The sequence below is a fragment of the Hypomesus transpacificus genome, unplaced genomic scaffold (genome assembly GCF_021917145.1).
Source record: "Hypomesus transpacificus isolate Combined female unplaced genomic scaffold, fHypTra1 scaffold_89, whole genome shotgun sequence".
Taxonomy (NCBI): domain Eukaryota; kingdom Metazoa; phylum Chordata; class Actinopteri; order Osmeriformes; family Osmeridae; genus Hypomesus; species Hypomesus transpacificus.
In genome coordinates, this window is record NW_025814040.1 from 723,251 (window position 1) to 742,590 (window position 19,340).

The 19,340-nt window shown below is 39.3% G+C and overlaps 1 protein-coding gene across 4 annotated transcripts in view; it reads right to left on the reverse strand.

Moving 5' to 3' along the window:
- The window catches only part of LOC124466276 (nucleus accumbens-associated protein 2), a 148,193-nt gene that overhangs the window by 72,866 nt on the left and 55,987 nt on the right, over positions 1–19,340 (reverse strand). Inside the window, exons 2-4 of one of the 4 annotated variants that reach the window (XM_047018060.1) lie at positions 8,295–8,413; positions 7,482–7,681; positions 6,953–7,107 (exon numbers count right to left, since the gene is read on the reverse strand). The exons of 2 other annotated variants lie outside the window; for them this stretch is intronic. The gene's annotated coding sequence lies outside the window, so the exon portion shown is untranslated. The remainder of the gene's footprint in view (positions 1–6,952; positions 7,108–7,481; positions 7,682–8,294; positions 8,414–19,340) is intronic. One more of the 4 variants, XM_047018061.1, reaches the window with a different exon arrangement.

A 19,340-nucleotide genomic window follows, 5' to 3' on the forward strand; every position in this document is an offset into this window, starting at 1 on the left:
CAGGCCTCTAGGGGGAGATCCAAGTGGGACATCTTGATTTTCGGCCTCATGGAGCGAGAGAGAAAGAGCATATGAAAAGTTTGGACCAACATCGAAGTAAGTCTTTTGAAAAACTGTAAAAGAGGAGGGGCACATGTAAAAATGAATACTAATCTTTTTACGTTGCCTCTTTACTTCGATTTTGGTCCCCTTATTCAAAACAAACTTCTCATCTGCCCTCTCTGGTTCGAAAATCACGCTCTTCCACTTAGCGCTCCTACTAGAGGCCTGGAGCAGTTCCGTTGTGTTATCTGGATGCAGCTTTTTTCTGTTTGCATTTGTTTTCGGGGTTTGCGTGCTTTCCTTTTTGCAGCGCGTTTCTATATTTGCAGCGTGTTTATGTAGCCCATTTGGTTGTGTTGTGTGTATTTGCAGCGCGAACTGACCCAATATACTCTTTATTAAGAACAGTGTATTTACATTACACTAGACTGTGTCAGTAAGCAACATAATTGTTCTTATGCGTAGACTACATGCGGCAATCCTTACAAAACATGACAACATTTTCATTGTCAAACACAAGCCATTCCCGACCTGTCAGACATTTGGCATTACATTAACTTTTCTTCGTTTCTCTAGTGCTATCAATATCCTCATCCCATGCCTCGTTCCTCTTCTCGCCCCCAGAACTTTGTCCTAACCACTGCCGCATTAAGTTCACTTTTTACTTTACTAGCTAGCTCTTATTACCTCCTATGATCCGTTATGCTTCATTTGACTTCTTCCTTGTGTTTTTTGGTGGAAACTCCGTTCGTTTCCACGGTTTCTCGCGCCGGTTTCACTTCAACTGCGCGCAGCCAATGGGCGTATAAAACGTTATCACGTACCATTATGGCACAGTGTTCATTGGAAACTCAGGAAGTACTGCCAGGGGGATAAATGACCGAGAACCATGCCGAGAACAGCCTTATGTATCATTCACGTAATGCCTCATGTATCACCGGCCAAACTGGCTAGTGAGTTTTTATTAACACCCTCCAAAATGAATTTTAACCCGCATTTGGCGGGTGTTAATTTAGAACCCTGCTAGTGTGTGATGACCATTTGAATCATATAATCTGTCATGATGCATTATTTTAATCCAGGAATTTCTTTTAAAATAATATCTTCTGGTTTACATGCAGGCCTACATGAGAATATGATAAATGTTCAGACATCCCAAGTCTCCCGGAAGTTCCGGGAGTCTCCCGCATTTCAATAGCGGGTCCCGGACGCCCGCAAAAGCTATAAAATGTTTTTTTTTGTATTTAGAGCAAGCGCGAGACTGTGCAATGGTCATTTATGGTCGAAACAGTGCATATCGTGCGTCCTGAATGCGTCTGAGGGGAGGGGGGGGGGCCTTAAAATGAACGAATGACTCGAAAAAAGATTTGTTCATTTTACTGTACGAGATTCAAAGAACCAAGTCAGTTAAATTATCCGAACTTCCCATCACTAGTGCATTGTGGGTTGAAAAAGGATGTTGACACTTGGCAGAGACAGCCGTGCCACTCATTAGCAGCAAAATTAGTTGAGGAAAACGTGGGGGAATGATGAAGTTAAGGCTCTTCAAATATGGGCTGATGATCATATTGCAGAGACACTTGAGGAGACACAAGAATAGGGAGGTATTCAATTATTTCGTGATATACTGAAATAAATGGTCATTATTGCACAATGGACCACTGTCGGCTGAAAGTAAAAAAAAGCTTAGGCTGCAATACATAAGTGAGTGATGTTCTATGGAAAAGTGGTAGCTCGTCGGACGAAAAAATATATGATAAGTAAAAGACCAACAAGCAACCCAAAAAACGTGGTCGTGCAACACCAAATCATAACATTTAAGATAGTATTGCAATTGCAATAGGCTGCTGTTGCTCCATTGTTGTTCGTGACAAGGAAGTGATTTTCCCTCACACAATCTGTCCAATATATTAACAACCTGTATGACTGCGTGTCATTGTTTTTTACAAACGTCAGTTTTTTTTATTTATTTATTACAAATGTTGGTTTGCTTAAAACAGGACCGTGTGAACACTAACCGGACCTAATGAAAAATGCAAAAAAGTAGCAACTCATCCACTAATTCGGACCAAGCAAACAAACTAATAGGTGTGAAAACCAAGGCCGGATTAACCATTAGGGAAACTGGTCACTTGCCCAGGGGCACATGACATGTAAGGGGCCTTGGACAACGTCAACTAAAATGTTGTACCAAGTTATGAACGCAGTCATTACTTTCCTGAATGTGAGCACTTTATTACAACTCATTCGATCAAAATATTATGTTAAATCACGTGTGTAGTCTAGTAGCTGCCTGCACAAATGCTCCTTGCGGCTTGCCAGCTCTACGCCGCGGACACTGCAAGCAAAAGCCACGTGACTTTAAGAGCGCTGCAGCTGGAGGAGAGCGTTCTATGGGGAGAAGCAGTGTAGCAAGATGGATAAACAGTTAAACGGGAGTGCTAAAAGACAATTTTAAAGAAAGGGGGAGCATTGAGCCTTGTTGCCCAGGGCACAGATACTTGTTAATCCGGCCCTGGTGAAAGCACACTTAATCTTTTACCCTGAATAAAATACAAAACAAGAAGTATTGTGAGTAGTGGATAAGATCATGCTACATCTAGCTAGTATATTGGATTTTTTGCATCATGTGTGTAAAAGTTGTCTTTCGATATTGTGAGACTGCGTTGCACACTATAAGTGTCGTTCACGTCTGATCGCGTACTGTAACATCTTTCACTCTGGATAAAATATAGAAAAAAAAGAGCCATAACTAATGTGTATAGTAGATAACATCATGCTACATCTGCTTTATGAATGTAAAAGTGGTATTTTGATCGATATTGGGAGTATGTAAACCCAAGTCTGCACACTTTGCCATGACGTTATACGAACTACAAGTGACTTTAGAGAACTACAACTCTGCATTCATCTGTCGACACGCCAACGAGTGTGGTACACTGTGGGAAGGCAAGCGATTTGTGTCGCTGTAGTGGACACGCACTGTAACTCACCATACAGCTCTTGTACATTTGCATGTTCGGGCAGTTTTTACATCAGTAAACACATCAATGTTTCTTATATACTATTATTATAATTAGAAAAATACGCTGTTCTTTTTGATCCAGAGAAGTTCTAAGAAGTCCGCAAAACTGGAAAATAACTGGAAGACTTAAGTCTGCAAATGGTCTGCAAATGTTTATACGGACCTAGTAACACCTAGCAAAACTGTGTTGCTTCAATTTGATAAAACGTTGTTGACCAAACGTTTTAACAAATCTCTGCTTACAAAGGCATTTGCAGACCTGTCAAAGTCCATATTTGCAGTAGTCTATGTAGCCGAACAAAATTCACTGATCCATGCTGACAATATCCACCTTTGGCAACAGCTGAATATCTGTTGTGAAAGCAAATTCGCTTCAAATAACAAAACAGAATTTCTCTATTTTCCTTACTACGTTAATGCTGTGTTCACATCGAACCCAAAGCATATTTTTTGCGCGGCGAGATTAAATTTAAAGTCAATGCAAACAAAATACAAGCTATTCGCGTCATTGGCGTCTTTGTAAATTTGCGTGAATCTGTGTCGCGAAAGTGTATCAATGTTGAGATGTCACTGATGTTTTAGAAGAAATGGAGGGCAAGAGGAGGCCTATTTTAGCTCTTTGTGGGCATCCTCCCCAGATAACAAAAAGTATTACAACATCCGTACCGGATGCGTATAACGGACCTGGCCCGAGGTCCAGATGCACAACGGGCCAAAACCGTTACGGATCTGGAATCTGGATCTAAAACAGATATAGGCCAGCAATGGCCCGGCTCAGACACAAATCTGCCGTATTTCGTTTGACCTGTGCATTCGCTCTGATCCAGATCTGTTTCGGTTCCAGTTTTTGCTCGCTACTGATGGTGATGTGTGTTAAATGTATTTAAATATGCTATAAGAAATTACAAATTCAATCGTATTTTAACATCTGTGTTTTAACCCTGCGTTTTCATTGTTGTACAGCAATGTCTTTTTATATAAAATATAAAAGCATTTACCAAGAATCTATAAAACAATGTTAGTGTTGTGTAATTGTACTCATTAAAACCAGTTGTATTAAATGCAACCTTTTATTATAAATAAATAGGAATTAATATAAAAATAAATTTGAATTAATAAAATATAAAAAATAAATTTATGGCTACAGTGAAATATATATATATGTATATTTTAAATTCAAGTGTGAATCAATTTGTACAGTGTTTAACCAAAAAAGTTAAATGAAAATCCAAAAGGTGGCTTATATTAATAAGTTACAAATTCATAAAAAATTATCAAATAAATTACACACATTTCACAAATGACACATTTCACAAATGACAAATAGTCCTCAACATTAGTATTCTGGGGCCTCATGTACAAACGTTGCGTACGCACAAAAAGCTTGCGTACGCTGGTTTTCACGCACACGGTGTGATGTATAAAAATGTACTTGACGTGAGAATGTGCGGGCCATCACAGAAACTTTTGAGCAGATGTGAGAATGTGCGGACCGTCCGCAAAGTCTTGTCTGTCTCTGTAACATGGCAAATTCTAACTGAAAAGTGCTGAAACTAAAAAAACATAACAAAATAACGTTTCCACTATAGTTCATAAGTCTATGAAGTTAACTATTAAAAAAAATATTAAAACAAGAGTTTGATCATTAATGTGGATGATCACATCAAAATACCAAAACCTAAACGGAAAATGCTAGGCTACTGTTTAATCCGCCACTATTTAATAACTTCTGTTATAAAACAATTGGGTTTTAATAGCTGTTTCTGATTGGACCAGAGACGTTCCACGAGTTGAATTATCCCACAACAACCCACTCTGACTTTTCACTCGAATAAATAATCACTCCATGATGAAACATTTGCGTTGATACAAATAAGTAACCATAACAACGGGGACTGGTCAAAGCCTCCATTTACAATTTTGAAAGACTTTAACAAGCTAACTTGTATTTACAACAATGAGTGACTTCAATATTTATTATAACGTATTTGAAAAATGTTTCTTTTCAGAATGTATTGTGTCAGTGTCACGTAAACGCTCATCTCACATCCCATTCTCTATTCACCTCGCTAGTCTATCTATTTCAGATTGGCTGCGGCCGACACGACAGCAGTAGCAGCAACTCTACACATTATTTTCTTCTTAAAAATCTTGATTTTGTTTGGGGACAATGACATGGCTCGATAGCTGGCTAGTCTTGTCGTTAAACATACTGTCAAATTATAATTACAGTTTGGAGAAAATGTAAACTTTGATGCGGTCATCTCACATCCGTTTGCTATTCAACTCGCTCCAAAGGTTGCGGCCGTACTGTACTGTAGCCTAGTACTAGAATGGCCGATACTTTGTTCGTGAAAATCTTGATATTGAGTTTGGGATAGTGACATGGCTGGTTAGCTAGCAAATCTTCTTGTCAAACATACTGTAAAATTATATTTACTGTTAGTCAACCGTACACAATGTTATTGCCTTTGAATCTTGCTAGCATAACGTTAGCTTTCGGGCTAATAGCTCTGACGTTGACAACGGAACATTTTTTTGTTGCGGAGAAACAATGGCGAAATAAACATGTTTTTACTCAATAACTTTATGTTTGAATGTTAATTGGTTGACTATAAAATTGTTTTATAAAAGCAATATGGTATGGTGTTGCCTACGCCACTCGGCCTCCGGCCTTGGTGGCTACGGCCGAACACCACCCGTGGTATATTCCTCAACAACCCCACTAGCACTCGTACTATATTGCTTTAATAAACTTGAGGTTTAATAAACTTGTCAAGTGCACCACCACTCGTTTCTTAATTTCGAGTTTTACTTCAGACCATTTCTTCTTAATTCCTGCCATGGTCCGGTTCTCGGAACCCACAGACTTTACGGCCATATAATAATAGTATTTGTAATGCACTTTATATTTAGCTCAATTTCAGAGTGCTGCAGGTAAAAACAAAAAAGGTTGAAAATAGTGAGTTTTCCACTCCGCCGACTTTATTTTGTCGCTAATACCTGATGACAGGCGCCAAACAGGACACATTTTCTCGCCTCCACCTCTGTTGTCAGAACCTCGATCTCAAAGTCTGTGAATGTTTTTTTTGTTACGTGTTTAGCCATTTTACCGTGTTTCTTCGAATTAACGCAGCAGCATTTATTAAATAACGTTCATTTTTGGTGCTGCGTTTATTCAAGGGCGGCGTTTATTCGAAGAAATACGGTAATTCAGACAAAGAAATTACGTCAGGAGCGCATGTATATAGTTTATTTGCATTTATGGGAGGAGGCAAGGCAGGGTCAGTAGCTCGTTCATGTGCGGTCAATATCACATTGATTGTGGTTTATAAAGGAAAGGTGGCATGACCTGGCGTACAACCGGTTTTATGCATGTGAATATTTCTGTGTAGGTACTTTTAAAGTTTTGGCCATACGCCATCTTCTGGTATGAAAGCTACGCAATCTTTTATACATGAGGCCCCTGGTATTGCAGCATGCTCTGCGGTCATGGAACGTTCTTTGCGACCACCTCCACGGTCAGAGGTCAGATTAAACCATCTGATGGCGTGCCTTGAAATGTCATCATCTGATGCACTTAGTGAGAATGACACTTTCGTAAAGCACCCTAAACAAAACAAGTTACATAAAATAATCAATGTCTTACAATGTTTGGGTTGCAAACTCGATGTCAACAAATATTCTACTTCAATATTTATTCAATTAGTTAATGTATCTTTAGCTTTTGGAAGCCTAGGCTGCTTTGTAGAAAGGGGTCTTCTAAATTACTAAATTGTACAGTGTTAATGTTAGCCTACAGGTGAATGGTCATTGCTTTAAAATGGAATTATAAGCATATGCAACACAAATAGATCTATTGAATCTCTTTACTAATTTACTTACGTTGGAGCATAGCCTTTGTCGTCATCTGGCTAAAAGTAATTTTTCCATTCACCCTTTTCCAGTTATCTTCTTAGCAACAGTCAGAAAACATGTGCTAGAATGTTCCATGTTACTCTTTCCGTATCATGTCCACCAATGGCTGCAAGAGCAGAAATCTATTTTGAAAGAAAATCATTTTGTTATCTGTACAGCAAATTCTATGGAACAGCAAATAAGGAACCTCAGAACCGCAAAACAGGAAAGAAAGAGAGATCAAACCCTTAAAACTGTGGTTCCCAACCCTGGTTCTCAGGGAACCGAAAAAAGCTGATTCAAAGGAATAGGTAGTTATCCAGCACTGCAGAAGCCTGCTTATGACCATTCATTTGAATCAGGTGTGTTGGACCAGGGAAACATCTAAAACATGCAGGACAGGGGTCCCTGAGGACCAGGGTTGGGAACCACTGGTCTGTAAGGACCACCCTTAATCTGTCCATCTAGTTACCATACCCTGAAAATCTATTAAATATGACATATTAATTTATCATACCATGTTATGTTTGAGCCTGGCATTTGTGCCATCTTGAAGCCAATGTTCAAGTGCTGTCACATCTCCAAGTCTACTCAGTGGGAAATGCAAGGTCTCTGGCATCTCTGGTTGGGACACACTGTTCTTCACCCTCCCAGCTAGGCTGTTGACTACTGCAGTAATTTGTGACTGCTGATGCTTGATTTGTTGTAGTTCAGCAACTGCAAAAATAAAGAGGATTCATAGAATTTGAGTTTCATGACATGGCTGTACATCAGGGGTGTTCCATCCTGGTCCTCAGGGTCCGCTGTCCTGTATGTTTTAGATGTTTCACACACAACTGATTCGAATGAATGGGTTGTTATGAAACTCAGTAGATGCCTGACAACAACCATTCATTTTAATCAGGTGTGTTGGAGTAGGGAAACATCTAAAACATTTAGGACAGCGGACGCTGAGAACCAGGATTGAACACCCTTTACATAAAATGGATCAAATCATAGATGAAAGTTACAGTAACATTTTAAGAACTGATCAAATATTATCCAGCTGCCAAATGATAAAACAGTAATAAAGCTTCCCAGTGCAAAGGATTTGATCTCTTCCAGACCTCCCCACTCTGTAGATTTAGGTTAAAATAAGTCTGTGTAGAACTTTGAGGTTGAGGAGATGGTGCTCGCAAGGGAGAGACGGGACTGGAGCTTAGAGGTTGGGAAGAAGGTGCATGAAAAGAGATGGAACTTGAGCTTAGAGGTTGGGAAGAAGGTGCATGAAAAGAGATGGAACTTGAGCTTAGAGGTTGAGGAGAAGGTGGCAGCAAGGGAGACATTGGACCTGGCACTGGAGGAGCAGCAGGTATTGACCCTAGACGAGGTCGATGCTGAGGACAAGGTCCCTGCTTCTTTTCTGGGGTAGCTTCATAGTCACTCTCCCAGTCAAATCCTCCATACCATCTAAAAAAGGACAACATGTTTTTTTGTTGTTATACAAATTAAGATTGAATTGTTTGTTACTGTATGTGCACAATGTACTAAGACACAGACCGTTACACTGGTTAAGTTAGGACCCTTGGCTGGAACAGACAATCCTTTAGAAGGAAAACTGACCATGTCTTGGCCAATCAGTTCATGATTTTTAACATTGGTTTGTACTAATAATGACTCTGCTACTGTAATTAACATGATACTAATACACATAGTTTGTCAAGTTACAAGCTATCTTTTTAATAGGCCGACTATCCACATGCCATATAAAAGTAGTCATCCTCCCAGCACAGAAAAACTACCTAAATCTCACTTTACTGTACATGAGATGTCTAGCTGGAATTGCCAAAGTGAAGGGACATTTTATCTACCATTGAATCTCTCCAACGTCCCAGACCCAGAAAAAAAAGCTTACTTACTAAGTAAACCCATGGCTTTGATGACCAACTGCCAAAATAAATGTTTCCTGGGGCTATTGTGTTTTTTAAGACGGTATGTTTTGATAAGTGTGTATCTAGTACAATGCTGTGACATGACGTTTTGTAATTGGTACTTTATCTAGAGCTACAGTTTTGTAACTTTCCTTACGAGTGTCGAGTGCTGTGTAGGCTACTGGTCAATATCGGCACCCTTACTGTACAGTACAGTAGGCTACATTGGATAGTGCTAGCTACATGTTACAGTATCCTGTAGGCCTGTACCCTGTAGATACAATATAGCCTATGTGCAATTGGTGAGGATTCAATAACTGGCAAAATAGTTAACTACAATATAACACTATACAGTAGCTCGCTACTACCGAGGACATTACGTCTAAGTTGTCTACGGTACATTTGGTCTTGTACATGAATTAAAAGAAAGATAATCTTGCTCTGTTGGTGGCTTTTTGTAATATTTTGTTTGAAATTATTTGGGAAAATACATAGTTTAATGTTGCGTTACTGCCAACAAAGTGTTAACTTACCAATACAGTCTGCTGGCTGGACAATTCTTGTTTGACAGTTGACCAACATCCCAAAAGATTAATGTATATGCTCGATAATGCTGCGCGTATCCATCGTTACGAACATGCTGTTTGGATCTGGTGCGAGGCGTTAGTGAGTGTGACAATAACATAATAGACAGATTATTTTAAATATGCAAACTATTTTTTTAAACCAGAATTCCAATAATTGTTATGTTTTGGGAAAGTGTCAAAAGTTTTTTGTGTCAAGTAGTCTAGGCTATAGGTTACTCAATTTTCGAAACCGTTCCGATAACGGGCCAGATCCATAGAATGATACTAAGATTGTAGAATTTGTATCAAATCTGGAACGGATCCGCAAAACGGATGCGACTTTTACGCGGATCTGCCGGAACTTAACCGGGTCAGGCAGGAAATCAGCTGCTATCTGGGTCTGCTACGACACTAATACTTTGTATTTGTGTATAGTAGCCTAGTCATTTCGGATAATGGAAAAAAACGGTTGGTTTCAAGCGATTTGCGCAAATGAACATGACATGAATGCGACACGCAAATAATTATCTTCGCTTTTGGTTTGAACACAGCATAACTTTGCCTTTGTTGATTGCATTAGTTCAATCACGGTAGGTTACTTAAGCAATTTTGACATCAGTAAACACATTCATTAATGTAACAAAATTCTCTGATCTATACTGAAAGTATATCCACGTGTCATTCTGTTAGCTTGCCAGCCCCTTTAAAAGAAGCTGAATATTGGTTGTAAAAAAGAATTTGCTTCTAAATCACGAAACAGAATTTATTTTTTCCTTCATTGTGAATGCCTTTGTTAATCACATTGGTTCAATCGTGGTAGTGCACTCCGTTGGATCATAAAAGGACACCTGCAAAAAACTTTTCAGAGGGTGCCCATTTCTCGAGATGTTCGTAAGAAAGTTGCTGACAGCGCCACCTAGCAAATTGGATAACCATGGACCGGAACAAGATCATCAATATTTTCCTGCAGTAATGAATGTTATGGAAACAAATTGTGACCAAAATTCAAATGAAAATTTGAATTTCCCAAAATGCATTTTCATTTTAAGAATGTGGCTGCATTATTTGACTCATAAATGAAATTAGTAATCAATCATCCTATTTGCATTTTAATTTTCTTCTTTAAGACTGCTCATTCTTTCACTTAATTAAAATGAAAACGAGAAAGACATTTGAAATGTAATTTTCTAAATATGCCCCAGCAAATAGATACCAAAATTCAATTTGAAATGTAAAATTTGAAAATGCATTTCCAGAAATGCATTTTCATTTGAAGAATGTGGCTGCATTATTTGACTCATAAATGAAATTAGTAATCAATCATCCTATTTGCATTTTCTTCTTCAAGACTGCACATTTTATGCCATAATCAAAAAGAAAACAGAGCGGATATTGCATTTTCATTTTCGTGTTCTGCCCGCAAAGAACTGCCCACAATTTGAAAATGAAAATGCATTCTGAGCGGCGCAGCAGAGTGACGTCAGTAGCCGCTCTTCTTCAGCTCCCTGCTGACCGAGCTACCCATCTTGTTCGGTAGGGGGCGGTAGCATACGCCGAACAGCTCCGCTATTACCTTTCTTTTTAAACCATTTAATAAATAGCTTTCAATGGACTCGAACTGGATGTTGATGGTTGGTCGTTTGAGGCTCCACAGCCTCAAACTATGGCAACCTCATTAATGTGTAAATCTGTGACGGCAGAGTATGCAGCCAAGCTCTCTATGACTTGTTCTACTCGGTGACGGGTATCAGACTCAGATATATTATTAGATTCTTCCTGCTCAGCTAATTCTAACACTGTTTGCACAATTTGAGGAAGCGCCATGATCTGTGATGCGTCTTCTAAAGACCCGGCAATTCAATCAATTGCCCGGCACATTTGCAATGTATTTTTAGGTTCGATTGTAGGCTAAATTATGGCTACTTTAAAAAAAAATAAAAAATTCTAAATCCCCTTAGTATTAGCTAGACTTTGCTCATTTTGTATAGTTAGTCCACATATTTAAGTTTTAAGATTCCTATATGTTTAATGTATGCACCTTCCGCCAAAGTAAATTCCTTGTCTGAGCAAACTTTCATGGCAAATAAAACCCTTTCTGATTCTGATGTAATGCAATGAAGATGTGCACACCGCTCCCTACCGAACAAGATGGGTAGCTCGGTCAGCAGGGAGCTGAAGAAGAGCGGCTACTGACGTCACTCTGCTGCGCCGCTCAGAATGCATTTTCATTTTCAAATTGTGGGCACTTCTTTGCGAGCAGAACACGAAAATGAAAATGCAATATCCGCTCTGTTTTCTTTTTGATTATGGCATAAACTGTGCAGTCTTGAAGAAGAAAATGCAAATAGGATGATTGATTACAAATTTCATTTTTGAGTCCAATAATGCAGCCACATTCTTAAAATGAAAATGCATTTCTGGAAATGCATTTTCCTTTTCAAATTGTACATTTCAAACTGAATTTTGGTATCTATTTGCCGGGGCATATTTGGAAAATTACATTTCAAATGTCTTTTTCGTTTTCATTTTAATTAAGTGAAAGATTGAGCAGTTTAAAGAAGAAAATTAAAATCCAAATAGGATGATTGATGACTAATTTCATTTATGAGTCAAATAATGCAGCCACATTCTTAAAATGAAAATGCATTTCTGGAAATGCATTTTCATTAGAATTTTGCTCACAATTTGCTTCCATACGGAAGTTTATTAGACTCTTTATTCAAATGGAAACGCATTTGTCAAATGGCAATTCAATGCGCAAAGTGACAATGCAATCCGCAATTCAAATGGGAAAGCAGTTGTCAAATGGCAATTCAATGTGCAAATGACAATGCAATCCGCAATTCAGTTTGTATTATTTTGAATACAAATTTAAATGAACGCTTATTGCATTGAATTTCAGGGTCTTTTCGACTCTTTATTCAAATGGAGATTCAATGTGGTAGCTAAACAGCGCCTCCAGTCTATTGCATTAGCATTTACTTGTCATCACTGTTTTTGTTGCAAAATTCAAATGGCAATGCAATCTGTCAGTCCCCCCATCAAGGCGGGTCCCCACCCCTATTGAGGGTAAGACCCAACTTTACTCTGCTTCTGAGTGGCTACCTATAACACTGACAACCCAGTAATTCCGCCGGTTGGGGGGACAGATAAACATTGTTGCTACTGTAATGCGGACAGTAGGGAGTCAGGTGGCTGAGCGGTGAGGGACTTTGGCTAGTAATCTGAAGGTTGCCAGTTCGATTCCCGGTCGGTGCACATGACATTGTGTCCTTGGGCAAGGCACTTCACCCTACTTGCCTCGGGGAGAATGTCCCTGTACTTACTGTAAGTCGCTCTGGATAAGAGCGTCTGCTAAATGACTAAATGTAAATGTAATGCTAACAACAATATGGCGACAGAAGAACTTGTTGCAACGCTCACTGCCTTAGCAGACGATGTAGATGGAAATCGAGTGTCGTTATCTGATATGTTGCGGATTCCATTGCCACTTTGCACATTGAATTTCCATTTGAATAAAGAATCGAAAAAAACGTGTCAATATGAAATGCAATGCAGTAAGCGTTCATTCAAATTGTTATTCAAAATAATACAAACTGAATTGCGGATTGCATTGTCATTTGCACATTGAATTGCCATTTGACAACTGCTTTGCCATTTGAATTGCGGATTGCATTGTCACTTTGCGCATTGAATTGCCATTTGACAAATCCATTTTCATTTGAATAAAGAGTCGAAAAAACCTTGTCAATATGAAATGCAATTTAATAAGCATTCATTCAAATTTGTATTCAAAATAATACAAACTGAATTGCGGATTGCATTGTCATTTGCACATTGAATTGCAGATTGCATAGTCACTTTGCGCATTGAATTGCCATTTGACAAATGCATTTCCATTTGAATAAAGAGTCTTCCATAGTGATCTAGTGACACGTACTAAATAGTATATTTCATCATAGAATCTTGCTAGGTGGCGCTGTCAGATAAAATGATGGTCCTAGCATCAGTGCAGCCATATACAAACAAAGAATAGACATGGAGGTCAAACATAAAGCCTAGTGTAAATTTGAAGCCGCACCTGTGTCTACATTGTGTAGAAATCTGAAGCAGCATGCCTAAACGTTCTTACAGCTTTCCAAGAGAAAGCTGTGCTGAAAGCATTCACCAGCAGCCAGGGCCGCCCATAAGGGGGGAAAGCTTTCTGGGGCCCAGCCGTGTTGGGGGGCCGGCAATAATCATGTTCGTCGAAACAAGTGCATATCTCGCGTCCTGATTGTGTCCCGGGGGGGGGGGGGGGGGGGGGAGAGTAGGCTACAGTTTTGTTGCTAGGCCAGGACCTGTTCAGAAATCGGGATATCAGAAAAGAGAAAAAAAAGGAGAGAGCTATCGAGGGACCGACCCCCAAATAAAAGTAATACAATATTTTTTTACAGTCAACTCCGAAAGAAGTTCGCAGCCAAGGCTGCCGAGACATGCAGCAGTAGCCACGATGCTAGCCAAGAGGAAGCTAGTTAGAGCAAAGCTGACACTGAGAAAGCACGTGTTCTGCATTGCTCTGAGGACATTCTGCACTTTACCTGTACCTTGGCAGGAGGGTAAAGGTCATTCAGTTAATTCAAAATCATAAAAATGACTTGTGCTCCACAATGAGCCAGGAGAGGCTCAATCACAATAGCCTACTTTCCATTGACTGTGAAATGGCTAAACAAATTGACTTCAAATACATTATAAAAGACTTTGCATTCAGAAAGACAAGGAAAATGGCTGTATAATAGGCAAAGATGAAGGCAGGTAAATTGCATTTTATACTAGAAAATGTGGTGAGTGTAGCAGATCTCAGTGTTTCAAATTGTTGTTGTGTGTGTGTCTGGCCCGGTGCCACACAAGTTGTTAAGGCCTCTCAGTTATATTTATTAAACTGTATGTTTAAGTTTTATGTATAAAGATGTATTTGTTTTGCTAATAATGTAATGTGTAATGTATAATGTAGCTCCCATCACTGAGTAAGTCTCTCTAAGTTTACATATGTTATATGTAGGAGAGAACACACACGCGCATGCGTTAATAAGTAAAGACCTATAAAGGGGGCCCATTCACTGGACCTTTTCAGCAATTTCTATGGGCGGCCCTGCCAGCAGCCACAGATCTGTAGCATGCGAACTTGGGGTTGATGAAAGGCGAATTCGCGAGTGGTTGAGTCAGCTACCTCGCTATAGCCTATTGTACATGTAATTCTTGCAATTACATTATAATAATGTAGAATTTGTTTTCAACCAATGTCAGAATTTAGAATGATATCATTGCTTTCAGTATTATTTAAGTGACCTTATTTGGTAAGAGTACAGTGCTAAGCTAACAGCAAGGAAAGCACAGACAATTTAATGCTACGATAAAAGTTTAAGGTTGTTATAGCTGATGTTAGCAATCTAAGGAAACCTCTCTTCCCTTATGTACAGCATGCAGCCAACAAGGTAGCCAATGTTGTTTTGTGTCTGTATTTTACTTTGGTGAACGTTATTTACAAGATTGTCATTGTATGTTCATGTTAAGCATATAAAGCTTTATTTTCTCGTTACTGTGGGTTGAATTTGGAGAAGAAGCTTCAAATAAACCTGTAGCAAGAAAGCCACTTGTGTCTTCCAGTTCTTTAGGCTACACTTGTGATTTCAAGTTTAAGTTCAAGTCTTTTATTTGTCAGGTACACAGAACGACACAAGGTTAGACTGGGCACTGAAATTCTTAAAACAAAAATGTTTTTGTTTTGAATTTTTCACTAGTTTTTATTTTTATTTAGTTTGACTTTTTGTTTTTAATTTCAGTTTAGTTTTAATTTGTTTTTAAAGCGGGTTTGCTAGTTTAGTTTATTTTTTGAAAATGCTTAGTTTTAGTTTAGTTTATATTAGTTTTAGTCTTTACCACAGAATGTAACAGAACTCGTACCGAACTTAGATGAACCAACTCAAAATGAACTAATCAATGAATTGCACTGGCCAGCACTAGTAAGTAAGACATTTATAGCTGATGTGCTTCGCTTTTCTATGTTAAGTTTACATAGCGACACATTCATATTCAAAGTGATCCCAAATTGGACTTTGTCGCTTTCTCCCGACTTTTGCCACCATGATTGAAGGCGAGGGGCGTGTACTAGGGATGGAACGGTACACTGAAGTCACGGTACGGTTCATACCGCGGTTCAGACATCACGGTTCGGTACGAGTTCGGTACAATGGGGGGAAAAGCAAAACAAAAATGCAGAAGCAGGGCTCCAGATTAACTACTGTACATGCAAGTCTTAGCTAAATGTATGATGCGCTTGTCGATCAGTCCTCCCACACCACGACACGATAGGCTACTAGCTGAGCAACAGCGCAAACACAGGCAGGGACACAGTAGTAGCAACGCTGGCCCTGGTCCCTTACATATACAACAAAACACGGACGTTGATGGAGCGCGAGTTGTCAGCTGCACCCTCCGTTTCACTAACGACTGATTGTTGGACTTCTCGTGCTACCGAAAGCTACCTCACGGTGACTGCTCATTTTATTGACTGAGTGGGAAATTAAAGCGTCAGTTCTACTGACACGGCCCCTGTATGAGCAGCACACAAGAACTCACCTAGCTGAGAAGCTACAGAAGGTCGGCAGAGTAGAAACTAGAGAGGCCTGGAAATTTGGAACTTATTGGGTGTGTACAACGTCAGCACACGTTAGCAACAACTCATAGATACTACGCTCTGGATAAAAGCGTCTGCTAGACTAAATGAACGTTCTAGTAAGACAGCAATATCAGCGAGCCCTCAGCATTAGTACCGCAGCTAAAAGTCTAGGAAAGTTTAGTCTATTTTTCGCTATACTTACACTACGAACATTCATATTTAGCACTAGCGTTGCATAGGCTACGTCTTTAGTGCTGCTGCTGCTGCTAGCTATCTCTGACTCACTCAGGCACAGCTCGGCTACACAGGTGGCGGCGCCAATCAGTTTCAGAGCTAAGGTGGGGCTACAGATTGTCCCTAAAGAACACGAATATCTTACAGTAGTTCCGCATTACATTAATTAATTTGCATGCGAGTATTATTTATTTTTATACTGTGTATTCTCCGTGTAATTTCACGAACCGAACCGTGACGCCCGTACCGTACAGTACGAATACATTTACCGTTCCTCCCCTGGCATGTACTAAATGTGGTACAGCGGAAGATACACAAGTTTACATGCCAAAACCAGGGGGCCGCCATAACTCTACACATATGCAATTCATTTCCGCCGGAAGTGGTTTGCACAGCGTCTGCCGGTGTAAACACAGCGATTTGTCTATGCTAGCTTGGGATCACGGTTCTACTACTTTGACATACTTGTCGTTTGACATTGACTACTGGATAAGTTGCCAACGTTGTTGCATGTACTTGTGGATAACGTCGTAGCCATACTTTTAAGTACATTTTAGAATAGATTTATAGTTATAAAGCTTTTGCCAGTCCATCATTTTGGAGCTTTTAACATGGAGCAAAGGCAATGTTAGAAGATGACTTAAGTCGGTGGTTCATTAGAACATTTGTTGTCTAGCTCTTCAATCTCTAGGCAAAATGTAGGCTAATTATTTGGCTAAAGGATGCCACACGTATCAGACAGAAGTTGTTCTATACATTTGTAGCCCGACATTAAAAACTGTTATAGTTGGTTGACTGATCGCGTTGTTGTACCCAGTCAAAGGAATAAACACACAGGAACATCATGAACATTCAATGGTCTTGCCAGTTATCCTGGCAAAACATGTGGCATAATGTTCTTTATTTATTGCCAGGACACGGTCCAAAAAGCCTAGGCATTTTAAAATTGAAAGCTAATTCATTTGGGATTTCTAGACTATACTTGATGTTACATATTGATGTTCAGCCTATTCAATTTAACAACTTCAGAAGGACAAGACAGGCAGTACACTGTTATCCTTATTTATGTTGCTTGTCACTGCCTGAAGTGCCTACGTATCTATCTATTCTTCCTATGAACCCGCTTATGACTGCTTTTAACAAGTACCGGTTGGCTACACACCTCATGCCGGGCTTATACAGATGTGAAACCGCAATGCTTTGGGCTATCTTGTTGTTATTATCAGTGACCTATGCACTTTGTAAAGCTCTCTCTTGGAAGTCGCTTTGGATAAAAGCGTCTGCTAAATGAATAAATGTAATGTAATGTAAATGTCTATATTGGCACTTTGAAAGGTTTGAATCATTATATCCACATATCAATGTATAATTATTAAATCCACTGCAACAATAGACAAAGGAACACCAACAAAATGTGAATAGCCTACAAACAATAAGCATACTACTGTGTTATAACTGTAACAGGCTAGAGGCGATTCTAAGTTTTAAAATTGGTCGTAGCACTCCTATCTAACCACTCGTTCAGGTGCTTTCTCGAGTGTTTGCAACCAACTACCGCACACGTCGTTCCCGAGCCACTTTTCTTAATGTTGTACATTTGATATCCTCTTTGTCACTGCGATATCAGTGCTTTGTCGGCACAACGGAGCTAGCTAGCAAAACAAACCCAGCCCGCCAGAACGTAAATGGATTGCAAATAGGGGAGCAGTTCAGGAAGTAGAGCGGAAACGGCTCAAAAACTTGTCTGAAAAAACATGACTGGCTATGTATGAAATAAATTGACACCTATGAAATCCATTGACAAAGACGAAAACTAAAGACATTTTCTCTATAATTCTATTTTATTTTAGTTAGTTTTGTAAAGACACAATACAGTTTCAGTTAGTTATCGTTTTTTTATAAAGGCTCGTTTTTATTTTTATTTGAGTTAATGAAAAAAAAAAAAAACTTGTTTTCGTTTTTTCGTTAGTTTTCGTTAACGATAATAACCTTGCCCTCCACCACTACTGAGGGTGTTAACATGGTGCTACATCAGCATCAGTGACATTAGCATGGACGCTCAGGATGGTCTGAGAAGAACAAAACTCCAGAAATATCCACCTTGCATGTTTGGAGTCCAACAAAGGAGTTTTTGTAAAAGCTAGTTGGAACAGTTTGCGTTGTAACAGTTGTGTAACATTAATGAATGCTGTCTGATTTGTTGCGTGCATTGATTGCAGAAGACTTGTTTCGGTTGATTAGCAACAAAGAGGATTTTTTTGCCGAAGATTTTAACTTTTTGGGGATTTTTTTTGAGCCATCTTAAAAAAATTCAAAAACTGCAGTCTGTCTGTGTGCTAGGTAGGCAATACATAAGGTTCAATGAGATTATTGATGATTGTGAACTGAAATAATATATACCTTTTTAACGCATTTCTGACTCTTTGACTGTTTAGTTAATTATATCTGCTATTCCAAGGTTAATTTCACTCTGAAAGATTTGGTTTGTTTAGCGCTTTTCATGGACCCCAATGACGCTTCAGAGAGCAAACATAAACAGATGATGGACATATGGTGGGGAGGTGTTGTAGTAGAGCACCATGTGACACATAGGCTATCACCCTCATTTTCATTTTTGCACCCTCGTTAAAACGCCAAGCTCCCCAGAAAAAAATGTCTGGCTCTGCCACTGCAATACACTGATACTTGTAGCCTACTAAATGAAGGAGCAGTGACCATAGTATACTAATGAAACAACCGTGTTAGCAACTAGTTAGTCTAGATAGGTTATCTGTCCCTTGTACGTCGCTTTGGATAAAAGCGTCTGCTAAATGACTACATGTAAATAGGTTATCTTGTTAACAGATTAACATGGTAGAACTAGCTAGCTAATTGCAATGTTTCTCATTGCGGCACTTTTGCTGTCTCGGTTGGAGTATGCCTGACTCCTAACGTCGTACCGATGGGTTCTCTCTTCCCATCACTCCAGGAGTACATCCTCGCGTTCTTCGGTCCAGAAACCAGCCATT